Source organism: Cupressus sempervirens, chromosome 5 (genome assembly GCF_028749045.1).
Source record: "Cupressus sempervirens isolate cs-2001-9-10 chromosome 5, ASM2874904v1, whole genome shotgun sequence".
Taxonomy (NCBI): Eukaryota; Viridiplantae; Streptophyta; class Pinopsida; order Cupressales; family Cupressaceae; genus Cupressus; species Cupressus sempervirens.
Window position 1 is genome coordinate 10,234,192 of NC_143122.1, and position 11,969 is coordinate 10,246,160.

Below are 11,969 nucleotides of genomic sequence, written 5' to 3' on the forward strand. Positions count from 1 at the left end.
CTTATGTCTCATGTTAGAAAAAATGATACATGGATCATAGATAGTGGTTGTTTCCATCACATGACGAGTGAGAAAACTAAGTTTTAAAATTTAGAACACTATGATAGGGGAAAATTTAGATTTGGAAACAATGAACCATGTTATATTAAAGGAAAAGGAATCATACCATTAACTCAAGTTATCAAATATGAAAATTCCTACTAGGTTGAAGGATTAAGACATAATATACAAAGTGTAGCTCAGTTGAATAATATAGGATACAAGGTTGAATTCATGAATGACGAAGCTAAACTATTGGATGGTAAAGGGAACTTGGTTGGAACTATAAATTAGACAAAAGGAAATTTGTTTTACCTAGATCTACTAAAAGTGATTTCTTGCTCAGATAGAGGAAAGTTGACTATGGCATAAAAGAATGTGTCATGTTAACTTTGATAACCTAGTTACTATAAGAAAGAACAAAAGAGTTAGAGATACACCTTATCTAAAGAAAACTAAGTAGGCATGCATAAACAATGTCAAATTGGTAAGATGAGTAATAGAAGTTTTAGAAGTAAGTCCTACAATTCTGAAGAAGTTTTGGAACTAGTTCATACAAATATTTGTGAGCCAATAGGTGTGTTAGAGTAAATAATTAATTTACTAATTATTTATTCTATTACTTAAGCTTACTTAGGTAAATGCATTTATTTAATATTTTGTAGTGGTTAGTTGTTGACAACACGGGAGTTTGTTCCCTTCTACCATGTTCCACCTTTTGTGGATATGTGCTGAGTTGTCATGCTTATCTTCTACCACCTTCCAGCTTGTTTTACAAGCTTCCATGAGCTCTTTATAAGTAGGCTCCCTCTTTGTATTTTCATATCACATAATATAAGGCATTGTGCATATTGTAAATACATTTTCATTATGTTTCTATATCTTGTGGTCTCTCATGTCCGTTTAGGGTTTTTCCATTGCTCCACGCTCTTCCTCTCCTTGGCTTCTCTTTGATAGGTTTTCCCATGTAGGTGATCTTGGGTGTCTTCAGAGTTGGCTTTTCTCAATTCCAACATGGTATCAAAGCCTTCTTGTTGCTGTTTGTCGAAGGATTTTGAAGCCATGATTTGAAGTCACAAACCCTAGTTTGTTTGTGTAATTTTTCTTCAAATCAGGGGTAGAGCAATTTTTTGGAGCACATTGGGCCCAAAAAAACATCACCATTGGATCCGGAAGGCTGTTTGCAGTCAGAATTCATATAAAACTTTCCATTTTTGGACACAGGGCATTTTGGAGAATTTTTTAGGCCCCTTGGATGTTGTCGTATGAATGATCTTCACATTTATTGCAATTTTTTACAAAAAAATCAGAGCTGTTAGGCGGCCACCACTACATCACCCAGCAGCCGCCGTTGCACCACCCAGGCGCTGCCCCAACCGGTAGCGCAGCCGCGGTGTAGCCTCTGTGCGACCACTGCTTCGTGGCCACCGCCTCTCTACTAGGCTACCTCCCTTTTGATGATGCCTCCCTTCTGCAACGCTACACCATCGGTGAACTCTACCTCCGCCTCTAGACTCCGCTGCCAGCTTAGTAGACAGTCACCGCCCGCGTGGCTTTCTACCAGTCTACGTAGATTCCTATCAGTAATTGCTGCTAATCAAAATCTGACACATGGAGCTCATTTGATTTAGCTGCACAGTCACCATTGTCAGTGTTTGCAGCCATTGTGGGGGTGACATGTGACCTAGGGGCCACATGGCACCTTGCCAAGTGGACCCGCCATGTCACCCCTGCCATGCCAACCTTTTTGCCACATGGCTGCCACGTGGACCTAGCACATGGCATGCCATGTGGCACTCTTTTTTGTCACAACAACCTAGAACTGTCAAATTTAATTGCCTCACTTGCTGACATCAGCACTTGCATCATCAGTGCTTGCATGCACCTCTCCTAGTTCTGTTTTGGAGCTACTTGTGGTTTTTTTGGCCATAATTTAAGCATATGGAAGTATTTTTCTGATCCGAAAGAAGCATAAAAAAGATGGTTCTAAGACGAAGATTTTGGTGTAGGTATTTTTAGGTTTTGATGTTTTTTATTACCTTTTTTTTAGTTGAGGTCCGAAGTTCTATTTTTGACTCTGGAAAGCATATCTTTTGCATCCCATGCCCATTTTTTGAAAACTTTATATTTTTGGAAAGCTGGTGCTGTCACTTTTTCAAAAATGTGGTCATTTTCTTAAATTTTTGGCCCATGCTCTTTCTATCATAGTTTTGGCATATTTTCTATATGGTGGATATCTTGAGTAATTTAGGGTTGATGATCATTTTCCTAGCATGGTTTCCTTTATTTTAGGCTGTAATTTCTTTTGTATCAGCGCATTTTCAGTTTTGATCATTGTAGTGATCATTTTGAAACACTTTTATGTATCGCACTAAGATAAAGTGCCACTTTTACATCTTGGGGGTCATGAATGTTGTTTTGAGTCTATTGTACATGCACTATTTTCATAAAGCACCATGGGGGGATAGTTGTTTGCTATTTTAGGCATTCTCCCTTTTTCAAGTGAGTGTCCCTTCCATGACATTAGCCCCATGCAGAGTCTATTTGACCGTGTCTTTATAGGTGTCTATACCTCTTTCCCTCTCTTGTCGTTCTTGGTTTGTGTGTAGGAGATTTTGGTCCACCTTCTCAGTTGCCTATCATCACACCCCATCTGAATTAAGTGGGGGTTATGCTGTTGTTCTAATGCATCTGTGGTTCAATGGTTCGAGAGTGTGAACTATGTATTCAGTGGTTGATCCTATATACAAGGCGATTGCAGTGGCTGGCTACCTATGCATTTCGGTGAGATGGATCATCTACCATATAGACATGCTCAGTTCATGCTTTCTTCTTCCATGAAGGTTCTTCAAATTAGTAGTTTGACAATTTATAGCTTCTTCATGCTTCGGTAATGCTTCTTCATGATCACTCCTTGTTCTTGTTTTAGGGGACATTTCCCTAGTTGAAGACGTCTTCAGTTCTTCACTAGGTTACCTCTTTTTGGGGGAGGGTTTTTCCCACATGTTTTTCTCTCTTTCCCTATTTATAGAGGTTGCATTTTCTTGCATTATACTTGGGTACCTAAAATGCCTCGTTGTTGGGACCCATTCTGCATTCATCTTAGTTTTGTGAGCTTAAGGCATTTCCTTAAGTTGCACTTAAGGGGGGGTGTTAGAGTAAATAATTAATTTACTAATTATTTATTCTATTACTTAAGCTTACTTAGGTAAATGCATTTATTTAATATTTTGTAGTGGTTAGTTGTTGACAACATGGGAGTTTGTTCCCTTCTAGCATGTTCCACCTTTTGTGGATATGTGCTGAGTTGTCATCCTTATCTTCTACCACCTTCTAGCTTGTTCTACAAGCTTCCATGAGCTCTTTATAAGCGGGCTCCCTCTTTGTAATTTCATATCACATAATATAAGGCATTGTGCATATTGTAAATACATTTTCATTGTGTTTCAATATCTTGTGGTCTCTCATGTCCATTTAGGGTTTTTCCCTTGATCCATGTTCTTCCTCTCCTTGGCTTCTCTTTGATAGGTTTTCACATGCAGGTGATCTTGGGTATCTTTGGAGTTGGCTTTCCTCAACTCCAACAGTGTGGAAAGCTACTATGGAGATATATATTTTATTCTATTTTTTGATGATTATTCTAGGATGATGACTATAATGATTTTAAAAGCTAAATCTGATGCTTTTAAAAAGTTCAAATATAGTTGGCTAGAGTTGAAAAATAAATAGGGAAGAATCTAAAATTTCTAAGATCAAATAGAGGAGGAAAATTCATCTCAAATGAATTCAATAAGTTCTGCGATGAAAGAGGAATCAAAAGACAAGCATCGTCACCTAGAACTCAGGAGAAAAATGTTATAGCAAAAAGAAGGAACAAATCCATCATGGAATGTGCAAGGACACTAATGACTAAGAATAATTTTACACAAAATATTGGAGAGAGAAACCAGCACAACACTTCATACACTTAACCAAGCTCAACTAAAGAAAGGTACAAATAAAACACCTTATGAATTATGGTATGGTTATGAGCGTAATGTTTGTTATCTTAGAGTATTTGAAAGAAAATGCTATATTTTGAAAGATGTAAGGAAGAAAAATCTTGATGCAAAAAGTGAGGAAGGTATATTACTCGGTTACTCCAATAAAAACAAGACATATAAATGTTTGAATCTTGTTAATCACAAAGTCATTGAAAGTTCAAATATGAAGATTGATGAGTTTGTATAAAGAAGTGAAGAATAGAGTAGAAAGGAACCTAAAGACTACATAAAGTTTGTGTACTATGAGGAGGAACTTGAGATTTTACTACAATCTATTGCAAATAATCAATAGTTGGTAATACAACCTTTAATGCCCCACCTAAAGATCCTTGGAAACAAGGATAAATATAAGCCAAGATAATATGTTTTTTGAACAAGTATAAATGCACATGAAATACAACATATGAGGATCGCAAAGATCACAATGAAAGACTAACCAAATATCCTAACACCAACAGATCTCCAAATGCCACTACTAACCAAAATGACTAACAATAGAAGGCATAAAAATCAATTCAAATCAAAACATTTAGAGTTCAAAATGCAGCACCAAAGGATTGAAGAACACCTAAGAGGGTACCCAAAACACTTCCCAAAAAATTTGAGTCTTATCAAAAAGTGCCCACTATCTGTCTGAACAAGTTTTTACAAATACCAGACAATACTTTAAATTAGCACTAGATGATAATTTTTAGTATCACGTGACATTTCTCAAGAAGGGATGTGACACTTTTAGGGTTTGGGTGACACTTCTCTCAAGGGTGTGTGATACTTTACAAGTATCATACAAAACTTCTCCAATGGGGGTGCATTACTAGAAAGTATCACATGACATTTCTTCAGAAGAGATGCAATAATTTCCAGTATCACATGACAAAAATCTAATGGGCATGTGGCACTTTATTGTATTGCCCCATGTTGACACATGGTCACCCAGGAAGTGAAAAAAAAACTTCTAAGGAAAAAATAGAAAGATAAATAGGGTTTAGAACCTCCACACTGGGGAGTACCAGATCCACATAACGGGGCAAAGGACACTCAAACAAATACTGAAAGAAAGAAATATAATCTAACCATCTAATAAGTAGTGAAGGGAAAGTATAAAAGGAAACATTTCAGCATACTAAAACAACATCATAGTAAATAGAAATAACATCACAATGAGTAGAAAAACCAAACTAAGTACATAGTTCCTCCCAACCATTATAGCATCATAAGACCATCGTGGGCCCTAGCCATCCCCTCTGTGTAACACCCCAAGCTACTGACTAGATAATTGGTACTATTAGATAAGGATGCCACTACTAAAACATGCTACAATGAAAGCATAAGAAAATCTAACATGCTAAAAGTAAAGAATAAGATAATCCTATGATTATAGATAAAATCATCTATCATACGCTAATCATCAAAATAAGGAAATGCATCAATAAATAACATTATCCAAACATGATATACAAGAATCAAAATGAAAGCATAAATCACAAGAAAACATACTTTGGAACCTGAAGCACTAAATGAAAAATCCAACAATGCTCACACTAGGACAAAAGACCATCTCTATACACTAGTCCCTAGCAGTGGTATAGGTAGGTACACCTCCCAACCACATGGAACCTATAGGCCCACTCCCATTGTGCTGGTGGAGATAATTACCCAACCACAAACACACAAAGAAAACATCCATGGCTAAGTATAAGAATTTTTCTCATCAAAAAATTCACCCAAGACCAAGGAACTCAAGCACAAGCACAATAGTAGACCAAAAGAGTATGATCAGAATAATGATATAATATTCAATTCAATGTGTAAGTACACTAGGAATGCCTATATATAAAGGCCTCTAGGATGCTTCTAGAATGCCTAGGAGTAAGCAACATGATAAGTCATACAACTAGACACATGTCCACCAAGTGTGGGTTATCCTCCATTAAGCACAAAAGTAAGTGCGATAATGAGAGGGTAAGTGTACAAAGGTGTAGCATGCAAAATTATGTTGTAGACACCATGTGCTAAAATAGGAGTGCAAAAAACTATGTTGTCTACATGAAAACTTAGTTAATTATGCAAACTTTAGTGTTGTAGACACCATGTGTTGAACTAGAGTTGCTTACTCTAGTGTTGTCAATATGACAACTCATAAGAGTACGCAAACTCCTAAGTGTCTCAATTAAGAAATAATAAAATAATGCATTAACCTAAGTAAACTTAAGTAAAGAGTAATAAGTAAATATTTATTTACACCAACACCCCCCCTTAAGTGCAACTTAGGAGAATGCACTTAAGCTTATGAAAGCTAGGATGAAATGCAAGATGGGTCCCAACTACTAGGCCATGTTAGGTACCCATGTACACAATGCAATGCAATCTTTCATAAAGTGGAGAAAGAGGGAAAACCTAATGGGAAAAACCCTCCCCCAAAAAGAGAGATGAAAAACAAGATGCATGGATGGATGGAGTAATCAAGACCCCCCCATTACGACATACATCAAATATATAAAAAAGAGAAGTATGTGAAGAACACAATCCCAAAGAAGGAAAAGGTTCCCCTCATAAGAAAGAAGAAGAAAGAAGACAAGGTAGTCCACCCCCCAAATGTAAAGTGTCAATTAGTGATAGCTGCTCCAATGTAGAAGATGATCCAAGACTATTGAATAATGTTCCTTCCCTTTGGAATAAACAATATCATAGGTACATATGAGATGCTTCCCCTATGTGTAGAAAAAATATCAATAATCAATGATACCTTTGACACCTGCCCAACTGTCCTTGTGTCGATACTAACTGTCACCCCTTTTAATGTTGCTAAAAAGAAAAATGTTGGATCTAGTAAGGATGGATGTAGAACCTGTCCCAAAGAACCAACTATCTCCTCAAATGATAAAGTTACCTCCTACAACTACTATCCATAAGGATCCATAATCATATCAATCTGTGAAGATTGCTCACATAGAGAATGGACATGAGGGTTAGAGTGAGCCCTCAAAACAACTAAAGAAGGATTTTCATAATCAAAGAGAATATGTATATCATTAATGATGTCTTCCAAATCTGCTATGTTGGACTCCACAGATAAACTTGAAATATCTATCAAGAAGTCATCCACTAATGCTAGAAGTAGATGACTAGGTGTACCCTACTATGTTGGACCTATCACTGTGGCAATATATGCATGTAGAATATGCTAATGATGTGACCTCTTCTTATATCTATCAATATGATCCCACATATTTGAGTCTATTGAATCACTATCACTAGTGTCACTATCAGTTTCCATTGTGTATGAAGTGTAGAGAGAATTAGAGGATAAGCTGGGTGAACTTTCCTCAAACTGTACATTCCTCTCTATAAAAACCTCATGTTTCTTAGGATCCATAACTCTATATGCCTTAACACTATCTTCATATCTAATTAAAGTAGAAGGCCTTGGTGGTGGTGCCTTGTATCCCTTGGAAGATATGTTTACCCACGCAAGACAACGTAAAACTCTGAAGTGTTTCACAATTGGTTTTCTAGGGCACCATACCTCAAAAGGAATTTTCCATCTAAGGCATTATGGGGAGACCTATTAAGTATGTGATTGGAACTACTTATAGCTTTGACTTTAAGTGATGGTTCTTTAGACTTTTCTTGTATCATGTAACTTGGCATAGACTTAAGAGTTTGTAAGCTCAGTGCTACAACATCTATCTTATACAAATTGAATGTTGGTGGATTCTAAAGATCAAAACCCTCAAATTTGTAAAAGTCTTTAAGTCCTATGTTCACATATCTACTTTCATTGTCCATCTTAAGAAATTTGATGGTTTTCCTTGATTTTTGTTCAACATGACTCTTGAAGGCTAGAATGTAGTGCCTCTCCCATTTGACTTCACTAAGTCATCCTGATGGATGCAACCTTGTTGATCTTTTGTTTGATGGATCATGAGTGTGACCATGAGTGGTCTACACCATTGAGGTGATTGGACTTATGATTTTGTATCAGTTGCTTTGATTATGCTTTTGACTGATCGATGAGATTATGATGTGATTTATGGTTCATTAAGGTTTGTGCCAGTGGTTACCAAGATCGATGTGGTATCAGGAGGTTGTTCCATGATTACCTTGAGATGTGTGCAGAGATTGCATTGTGTACTTTTTACCATGCTACACTGGACTAGGTTCATGTAGTAGTGATTAGTCATGTTTATGATTGTGTTTGCTTATGCGTTTTAGGTGCCTTTTTGTTGATTTGTTAAAGAATCATTATTCATTGCTTAAGTAATTAGAAATGGATTGTTCAGGTTGGATTATTCGGTTATGTGCTATGGCATTTACCTTGCTATATTTTGATCTGAGAGATATCTGTTACTTATGTGATGATTTACATTTGAGACGACTCGAGGGTCAGATGTTATACCTTGATTTTAGTATCATAGATATTAGACTACTATGTTGTTTAGTTAATCATATTGCATGATGATGCCATTTTGAGATGACCGTGTGTTTTATGATGATATCTAGTTATTTGGTATTTGGACATATCTCTGATTATGTTAGGTGATAGATTTTATGCTATGGTTATTTACTTCATTCCTACATTGTTATGCTTTATGTGAATGTGAGTGATGTAAATATATTATTTTAATATAATTAATTAAATGGTTAAATTAGGTGATTTAATGCATTTATTGCTTTAGCTATGTTATTATATGCAATTGCACTTGATCGTGTTGTTTAGTGTGCAAGATTTATATCCCTGGTAGTGGCACATGGAGTTAGTGATTCAACCATTCATATTTTACCAATGTCATCCTTATATGGTCAATGTATCCTTAATTAAATGTTTAAATTAAACCTTTTGGTGATTATTAAATCCAAACTCATTTACATTATGTGATTAGACTAGTAAGTTTGTCTGTGCATTTAAAGGCTCACATTGTCGCGAAAGTTATTTAGAAATTTATGTGTTTTTGAATTTTCAGGCTTTTTAATTGATTTATTTTAATTTCTGGCAGCATTACCATAGATGAATTCCTATTTATAAGAATAGCCTATTTTCATTTTGGTCGATTCGAGTTTTAACTAGGTTGGCTGGTTATTTGCCCTAATCGATTATTCACTCGAAAAGTGAATAAGTATCCAAAAAGGAATTTAATTCCTCACTTCTCACTTTTGAATTAGAATGTTGGAGAGTAAAATCCAAAATCCGCTTCATGAGGATTTACTATTTTTTTCATTGTGGGAGCTATGGGCATGGGATCGTCGCGAGGTTGAGCTAGTTGGATCCAGCTCGAGAAAACCTTGGATTGCCGTGATTTTTATCTACTTCTGCGAGATATTTATTTTATGGTTCAGATTCTCATTTTGCCCTTTTGGCTATGAGGTAGGGCTTTCTTGTTTTATTGTTTCTACTTTGTTTCTGCTTTTGTTTTTGGTAGCCATTTGTTTGGAGGCTGAGAACTAGTGTTTCCCTCCATTTCTGTATGCTAGTTCTACCCGGTTGGGCAGGTATGAACATTTCCCTATTTTTTTGAGATGAGGGTTTGGAGTTTTGCACCATTATGCTAGCCATTTTTGCATACGGTGTCTGATTCTATTTATTTTTAGATTTTTGGGGGTTTTGTGCCCAAAGGTCAAATGGGTTTTAATTTTGAAGTTTTTCATAATTTTTGGGTTTTTACCTCATTTTGCATGCTGTTCAATTTTCTCAAGTTTTCTTGGCACAATGTGGGTCGTGGACTTGGATGATTGATTTGGACATTATTCAGGCCACTATTGCACTTTTTGTTGCATTGGGATGCATGTCGCATCTATACTCTTGACTTTGTGTTCGATTGAGTGTTTTTGATACCTGTTGTTATGGTTTCTTTTGGACCTTTGCTTTTGTTTCATGAGTGCTAGGATTCATGTAGAATCCATACTCTTAGATTGAGGCTGGTTGAGTGAGTTCATGATGTTTGGTCTTGTTGCATCATTGGGATTCATGTAGAATCCATACTCTCGGATTGAGGCTAGTTGAGCGATTTTATGATGTATGATTTTATTGGCTTTGGGATTCGTGTAGAATCCATCTTTCCTGTGTTGCTTTTAGTTGGGTGTTATCTTTTGCATTGTGTTCTCATCTTGTCCTTGTGTTTTGATCTTTGTGATGGTGGTGCACTACACATGAGTACGTGCATATATATTTGTCAGGTGACTTGTGAGGCCCGATCTTCTATGGTACTTCCAAAAGTTGTGATCATTTAGGATGGGTTGGGAATTTGCATGCCTACAGGCACTCATAGTTGGATGAGCATGGGTAGGGTAGGGTAGCATATGGAGGGGTCTTCTACCTCACAGCCTAGTGATCATTGTGCCCTGAGGGTTGGCAAAGGAAGCTTTAATTAAGTGATAGTTAAATAAAATACTAGGTTGTAATAATCTTAAGATAATAAAATGTTTGGGGTGCTAGAGCCTTTCTGTTGAGAGATGTTGAATTTGCACAAGTCCTAGCTTGGGCTTTTGATGCCAAGCAACTCTCCATGATGTTAGTCCCTACTTAGTAGCCTATTAAGTGTCTGACCAAGACCTGTACTCCTTGCATTGTCTTAGGTTCTTGGTTACAACCATAATATTGTGTGGCCTGAGTGTTAGGCTTGGATGTTGTGCTTTATGTGTGTTTGTGGTTGGAACTTTATCTCCATCAGCACGGTGGGTGTGGACCTATGGGTGCCACATGGTTGGGAGGCATAGCTACCTACACCACTACTAGGGATTGATGTACAGAGATGGTCTTATCCTAGTGTTACCATTGTTGGATGTTTTCACTTGATGCTTTAGATTCTAGAGTATGCTTTCTCGTGATTTATGCTTTCATTGGAATGCTTGGATATCATGTTTAAATGATGTTAGTTTATTTGATGCATTCCCATATTATGACGTTTAGCATATGATTAGATGATGTGAATTTTTGTAGTAGCATATCTATTTCTTATTGATGTTTAGCATGTGATAGGTAATCCTATCTACTATAAGATTATCGTATGCTTTCTACTAGCATGTTAGATTTTCTTATGCTTATATTGTTGCATGTTTTAGTAGTGATGTCCCTATTATGAAATTACTAATGATTTGGTCAGTGGCTTGGGATGTTATGCACAAGGGATGGGTAGGATCCATGATGGTCTTATGATGCTATTGACGGTTGAGAGGAACCACATTCTTAGTTATTTGTTTTGTCCATTGCAATGTTATTTCCATTTTACTGCAATGTTACTTTCAGTTCACTATGATGTTTCATTATGTCATTTTTTTTAATGTTTATTTAGATGGTTAGATCCCAAATTTCTATCTTTCAACTTTTATCTTGTGTTCTTGCCTCGAATTATTGTTTCGGTACTCCCCGATGTGGAGGTTCTAACTCTGTTTGGCTTAACGTTCTTCCTTTGAGGTCTTCTTGTCTTTTCCTGGGTGACCATGTGTCAGCATGGTGCGATATAATAAAGTGTCGCATGCCCATTTGAACTCTGTCATGTACACCCTGAATGTGTCACATGCCTCTTGGAGTTTTGTCATGCGATACTTCATAGTATCACACTCCCTTAGAAGAAATGTCGTATGATACACTTCTAGTATCACCCAACCCCTAATTGTGTCACCCTCCTTCTGGAGAAATGTCACACAATACTGGTAAAGTATTGCACAGTGCTGATAAAGTGTCACACGATTATTATGAAACCTGTGTGGGTGGGCAGTGGACACTTTTTTGTTCGATCCAAACTTTTCAAGGATGGTTCAGGGTACCCTCTTAGGTGTTCTTCAATCCCTTAGAGGTGCAATTTGAATTTTAGTTGTGTTTTTTTTGTAGTTCATTCTTTGGGGTTTAAAATATATAATTTAAGTATAAGTAATTCCTTATACCTAAGA

The 11,969-nt window shown here is 36.6% G+C and overlaps 1 pseudogene; it reads right to left on the reverse strand.

Annotated features, from left to right (window-relative positions):
• LOC149554342 (protein CTR9 homolog pseudogene) overlaps positions 1-1,704 on the reverse strand; it is a 41,228-nt pseudogene extending 39,524 nt beyond the window's left edge.
• Positions 1,705-11,969: the final 10,265 nt, after the last annotated feature.